General features: G+C 39.0%; 1 long non-coding RNA gene across 1 annotated transcript; it reads left to right on the top strand.

Annotated features, from left to right (window-relative positions):
• The first annotated feature begins 3138 nt into the window (after positions 1-3138).
• Positions 3139-6179, top strand: LOC149408164 (uncharacterized). Its single transcript, XR_016299148.1, has 4 exons — positions 3139-3639; positions 4874-4952; positions 5384-5649; positions 5957-6179. It is a non-coding gene; the product is annotated as an uncharacterized LOC149408164 (long non-coding RNA).
• The last annotated feature ends 261 nt before the right edge of the window (positions 6180-6440 follow it).

The raw sequence follows: 6440 nt of genomic DNA, 5'->3' as shown, positions 1-6440 counted from the left end.
CTTCTCACGTGAAATATGAAGCTTTCCACTTGACGAGAGCGACTCGATTCGAGGAGCAAGGCTCGACTCGACGAGAGCGACTAGCGACTAGCGACTTGACTCGAGGAGTGACTCGAGAATGACTCGAGGCTCGACTCGAAAATGACTCGAGGCTCGACTCGAGGAACAATTAAAGGCTCGACTCGAGGAGCGAAGCTCGACTCGAGGAGATTGACTCAAGGCTCGACTCGAGGAGCGAAGCTCGACTCGAGGAGTCAGGAGTTTGGGCGAGGGCTTGAAGATTTGCCGCTCTTCAGGACCTCCGGCCTGACCATCGGCCCTTTGAGCGACGTGCCTTCTTGGCGTCCCGGGTTTTCCGAAAACGACCGACAACACTTTTAAACACGACGACTCAAGAACAAGTCTCAAAGTCGAAGAGCTAAAACACTAGGTCAAATGTGGACCTAGATGCGAAAACAAAAATGAAAGAAAACTTAGAGAGAGAGAGAGAGAGAGGATCGGCCAAGAGGTTCTAGAGAGAGAAGCTCTCAATCTCTAAAACTTTTGAATGAATTAAATGAGAAGAATGATGGCTCTATTTATAGGAGAGGTTTTACCTTCAATAAGGTAGTTTCCTCTTCTATAGAATATCACATATTCATGAGCAAAATTTGCTCTCCTTCCTTCCTCATTCACACGGCCAAGAGACCTTCTAGTAAGCTTGGATTTGTTTCCTCTTTTGCTTCCCTCTTGCTTGTTGGCCGAAATTCCCTTTCCTCATGGAGGAAATTTTTTCCCACTTTTTCGTTTTGCAAGTATCTTGATACATCAATGCACAAAGTAATCTCTCTTTTTCGCCTTTGGGTTGGACGGCCATATTATCTAGAAGGGGCTTCTAGATGCTTCTTCATTTGTTCATGACAACATAAGAAAAAACCCAATAAGAATTATCAAGTAAAATTCTATGAAATGAAATTAATCCACAAGGCCCAATTAATTTGTTATGGCCGAGTGATTATATGTCATCATATGACAATGTCAAAAAATTTATTGACATTCATTTCGTCCTATGTCCTAAAAGACAAAAAATACCCTTTAGACAATTTTCATAAAACTTGTCTCGTTCTTGTTTTGACTTAGCTTCTAGTTTAACTATTCCTACTCGATATGATTTGTGACAATGGCCTCATGGATCCAAATGAACAAAGCTTTAGCTAACATACTTGGACTCAAAAGTTCACAAACCGTTTCCAAGTTTAGCTTAATGTCAATTGACTCCACTAAAGAGTTGACACTGAGAATCTCTCGGTTCAAATGAATTTATTTTCTACTCAAGAATTCAACTAAATCGTGATGAGTGGATCCACTGAATATTATCTATGTTTACCCTTCATGAATATCATTAGCTAGTCGGGATTTACAAAATTACCATTTTACCCTTCTAGCTGTTATTTCCTCATCTCCTTTGTCGCTTGTGAATAAGTTAGAAACAATGTATTGACGAGGAGCTAACAAGTCACATTGTTTCATCCAAAAGAGTCATGACTGAATTTGGACACTGGCCAGTTCATTTATTTCACATTCCAGGGAACAAAGCATGAGGTGATAATACATTGCATTTCAACAATCTTGTACATGAATTTCATATCTATGAGATCTTCGCAAAGTTGTTCATGAAATCTTCATAACTTAGTACTTCATCAATAGGTCTTGTCTATATCACATAGTGAATCTAGAACTCTGACTTTATCAAATGAGAGTATGAAAGCTATGAAGTGACATATCTCATTTTAGGATTGAGGTAAGCATGATGCAATTCATACGTAGTGACCTCGAGACATAAGAGGTTAAATGGTTTGTTCTTATCTTGTCTCTAGAAGTGCACTGGTCAATTCAGTACCTTCGGAAGATACCTAGAAGAACTATAGAGTCTCCAACTCTCAATGTCCTATAATCAGACATCATAGATTCTCCTAACAATCGTACTGAGATCAATAGTCCTTTGATCCTTAGATTGTGAATATATTGTTTTAAGCAAACCATGAAGAGTTTGTTCATGCAAATCTACATTTGTCTCTTCATGTGTTGTTCGATTTGTTTATGGACTAAAGACTAAGGTTTTATCATAAAGCTTCAGACAAGGAAGAATGAAAGAACGTTTCAACTTTTATTAATAAATAAGCAATTACAAGCAAAAGTCTTCGTGAGACTTTATTACATCAAATGTACATATGTAAAGACTACAACTCTTCTTGTGGACACCATTGACAACATAAGCTTCGATATTCTGCCTCTGTTGACCATAGTGAGACTATTGGTTGTTTCTTGGAGCTCTAGGTTACAAGATTCATCCTGAGGTAAACGCAAATGTCGCTAGCGGATCGTCAATCACCAATGTCCGTTGCCCAATCCAAATCTGAAAACCCGGTGATCTCTAGAGATGGTGAGCGATGTAGAAACAACTCACAATTGGGTGTTCCGCGCAGGTATCATAAAGTCCTCTTGACTGCTTTCAGTTGAGGTTGGAGAGGGCAGTGCATTTATTGAATGGATATGTTTACACTGAAGCTAATCTCAGGTCTCGTTATTGTTGCATATTGAAGGGCTCCAACAATGCTTATGTAGAGTGTTGCATCTTCGAAAGGGTCCCCGTTGTGGGGTGAAAGGTGAAGACCACAAAGCATGGGTGTCGGTGTCGGACTTGCATTGAGCATCTTTTTTCGAGTGAAAAGGTAAATGATGTATCCAAAGTATAAACTTTTGAATCACTTAACTTGTAAATTCAAGTTTAATAAACGAGCTTCCGTTGTTACAACTAAATTATTGAGTGAACTGTGGTTAAATAAGTGTATCGAATTAATTTAAAATATGTTAAGGAATTGAGAAATCTCGGAATAAGTAAATGATTTATCGAGTTCATCTCAAATAATAAATTATTTTTCGATGAGACATTCCGGAAACTAATTTAATAAATAAATTATCAAGAACGAGAATTATTTACGAAAAACCTGAAATATATTTGAATTAATCGAGAAAGAACGAAAAAATTATCGGTCCAAATCATATAACTATAATACGTTCGGTTATGGATTTAATTAAATAATTATATGATTAAGGATTTAGTTGTAACAATTTTTCAGTCTTCATTGAAATGAATTTTGAAAATCGGGTGAGTTTGAGACGGTGAGAAAAGAGAAGGATTTAAATGAGAAAATCTCTCCTCACCCTTCTTCTTCGACTTTCTTCTTCTCCTTCCTTCGTCTGGTTCGCGACCCACCTGCAACAAAACAAAGAAACACGAGAAAAAAATAATAAAAAAAGAGAATAACAACCTCCATCTTCATCTTCTTCGTATGTGCTCGACCGGACCATCATAAACCTAGACCACCACAAACCACTGAGCTCCATCCATTGCGCTCACTCGGACCGAGAAGGAAGAGCCACCGAGAGCTAGAGAAGAACGTCGGACCTAGGAAAATCACCAGAACAGAGAGTGAGGACACCGGAGAAACTATCGGAGGTAAGAATTGAGTTCAATTCCTCAATTTTCTCCGAAAATATTCAAGATTTTTGCTAGGGCGCGTCTTAGGAACTCCGGCGAGCATCTCACACGGTGAAAAAGGAAGGAGTTCATCTGGGCGGTTCAATTCCTCAAGCTAGGTGAAGGGATTTCTTTATCCTCATTTATGGATTCTGAATTAGGGTTCTTAATTGCTGCTTTCGAGCTTTCTTCTTTGATTTGATTTCATGTGAATATTGACTTGGTTTAGTTAGTGTTGCTCTCGGTTTTATGTTGAGGTTCTGATTGAATTCGATTTGTGATGAGTTTTTCTCCCGAATTTCTGTTTCTAGCCGTGTGTGTTGAGACTGGGATTTTTGGTTTTTTGCTGTTAATCTTGTGTCCTCTTATTTGAATAGAATTGTTGGTCGCTGATTAAGCTCGTTTGTGTATTTATACTCTATGATGACTTGATTTCTCGTTGAATTTGGAAATGGAAATCGTCTGTCTGTTTGTGCTGGTTTGCGTTCTGGAGAAAAAAAAAAAAAAAAAAAAGAACAAGAACTAGGGTTTCGATTTTGGTCTCTGTTTTTGAGACTTAGAACCTGTTTTGTTAGATGGTTTCCAACTCGGGATTTCAACGAGTTTATGTCTGAGAGTCTTTGGCCGAGAATTGTATAACCTTATTTGAGTTCGCTTTTGGCTTATGATTATGTTTGTTTGGCTGATTGTTTGTTGTGGTTGAGCTTCGGCTGATTTTTGTATGCCTCGTGTTTATTCTGAAACTCGGTCAAACCATGAGGCTTTAATCGAACCCGAGAATGAATCGTCGTCGCGCTTGTTATGGAATTGAATTGTCTGTGAATGCCCGGGTCTGGTAGTTGTGTTTGAAACTCGCATTGTGTTCGTAAGCCGAGTCGGGACGAGAAGAGAGCGGGCCAGATTGAGTATATCGAGGCCGGAGATAGAAAAGAGAAAGACTAGATCCCGATCTAGCTTGCGAGTATCGTCATTCGCTTTGTAGCGTTTAATACTCTGGAATTAGGTCGTAGATCTAATTATTTTGGATTTTATTTTAGATAATTGTGGTCTATTTCTTTAAGACGTCTGAGAATTTAATTTCAGTCAATAATATGGAAATCAAGATTTATAAGATTTCAGATTATTTATTTAAGACTCGTTGAAAATAAAATTTTCGTACTTTTTTCGGTACGAAAGCTTACGGGTCTTAAATAAGGTTTAATTTTCGAAAGACCGGGAATCAATAAATTACATTCTTGAACCTCGAACCGACTTGCAACCAATCCCAATAACGAACCTCAAACTCTTCAACGTTCTTGAATCAAATAGCTAACGAAATCTCATCTACGGATCCTAACTCTCTCGACGTTACAGGACGTGTCAAGTAGTCTCGAGAAGCGTGCGAAGCGAAGCGATTCCTGAAGACAACAAGTGTTACTGCGCTTTATTCCAGGTAAGTGCGGAGACCTAACTCAACTACTTACCAAGGGAATAATCATGTTTATGTGCATTTATGTGATAGTAAACAAGAGTAGGTGAAAGCCTTAAAACGAATAAACTCAAAGATGAAGGTTTCGGCCACTCTTCTTGAAAACTTAGTTCGGGTTCTCCCGATAAGTTCAAACATAGATTTGTTGAAACTCAATATCTACTACGTGATATAATTGTCCCTTAAGTTCTGCGCTTGACCCGTTAGAACGGGGGAGACATGAGAGCATAGATCGATTCTCGGATTCGAATCGAGGGTAGAAATACTAAGAGTCACATCCCAAGTCTTCAATTTAAAACACTTAACGACCATGAAAGGGAAACAATAATTCTTTCGGGGTTTATCCAGAGTTGCTCACTTGTAAGTAACATAGGTGTGCACTCTGAGTGTTGCAGATTACTCAAATCATAATGAACAAGGTACTTGCAAGTCATTGACTTGTATCGAGGACCATAACGGTCAGAATGGCGCCGAGTACTCAAATGGAGGCCCACCGAGTGCCCCTATTTCGCAATGGGACTGCTTCAAAACAACGCGAGCTCATTGCCAGAGACTCCAGCGGAGGCCCATTGAGCGCTTCGTGCCGCAATGGAGCTGCATTGCGAATTTGCGAGCTCATATCCGCAAGAGCCCAGCACACGTCGACGTCACGATGAAGATGGTACGACTAGTGGATCTTAGACAAACGATAAAACTCTCTGATCGCTGATGACTACTGCTCAAAGTCTAAGACTGGTCTCTTGTCGTTCCGAAAGTTATAGCAGGGGATGTGTGTAACCTTGCTGATGACAAGTACTAGTTAGAGTGTGCACACATTAGTCATGCTCTATAACTAGTTAGATTTGCATTCTTTATTCTTATATGCTTGTTTGCACGTCACATTGCATTAGTTTTTCTTTTCTTTCCTAAGTTAGACTCCCGCTTGCTAAGTCAATCGACTCATAGTTTTATGACCCTTGGTAATGTAGATAAGGGCATTGCGGCGATGTAAATGAAGAAAGCGAAGACCGAGATCGGACGTGTATCTCTCGACCTATGAGCTAATGGGATCTCACCCGGGATCAAAATTATTATATAATAGTATTTTATCGAACTCTTTCCTAATCTACACTCCTAAAATATGTATGTATACGTAAGGCCATGAGCTTGTATATATATATAAGTGTCGTTATGAGACTCAAAGTTTGGAAACGAAAAAAGAAAAATCCCTCGGGATTTTCGTATGAAAATTTGTATACTTATGTATTATTGCACTTAAATTATGTTTAATATAAGTATTCACGGTTATTATGTTTGATTATTTATTTATCTGCTTGATATTATATATGATGTGGTGATTATGTGATATGCAACTTGACCGGGTCTCGGCTCGTGGGCGGGCGCTCGCGGGTAGTGACAGGTTTTGTGGTATAAGAGCTCAGGTTTAGCCTTTTCTGTAGAGTTGAGATACGT

Source organism: Urtica dioica, chromosome 1 (genome assembly GCF_054948205.1).
Source record: "Urtica dioica subsp. dioica isolate 48M chromosome 1, U.dioica_male_clone48M_v1_H2, whole genome shotgun sequence".
NCBI classification, from domain to species: domain Eukaryota; kingdom Viridiplantae; phylum Streptophyta; class Magnoliopsida; order Rosales; family Urticaceae; genus Urtica; species Urtica dioica.
The sequence above is the reverse complement of the archived record's forward strand: the minus strand, read 5'-3'. Positions and strand labels throughout refer to the sequence as shown.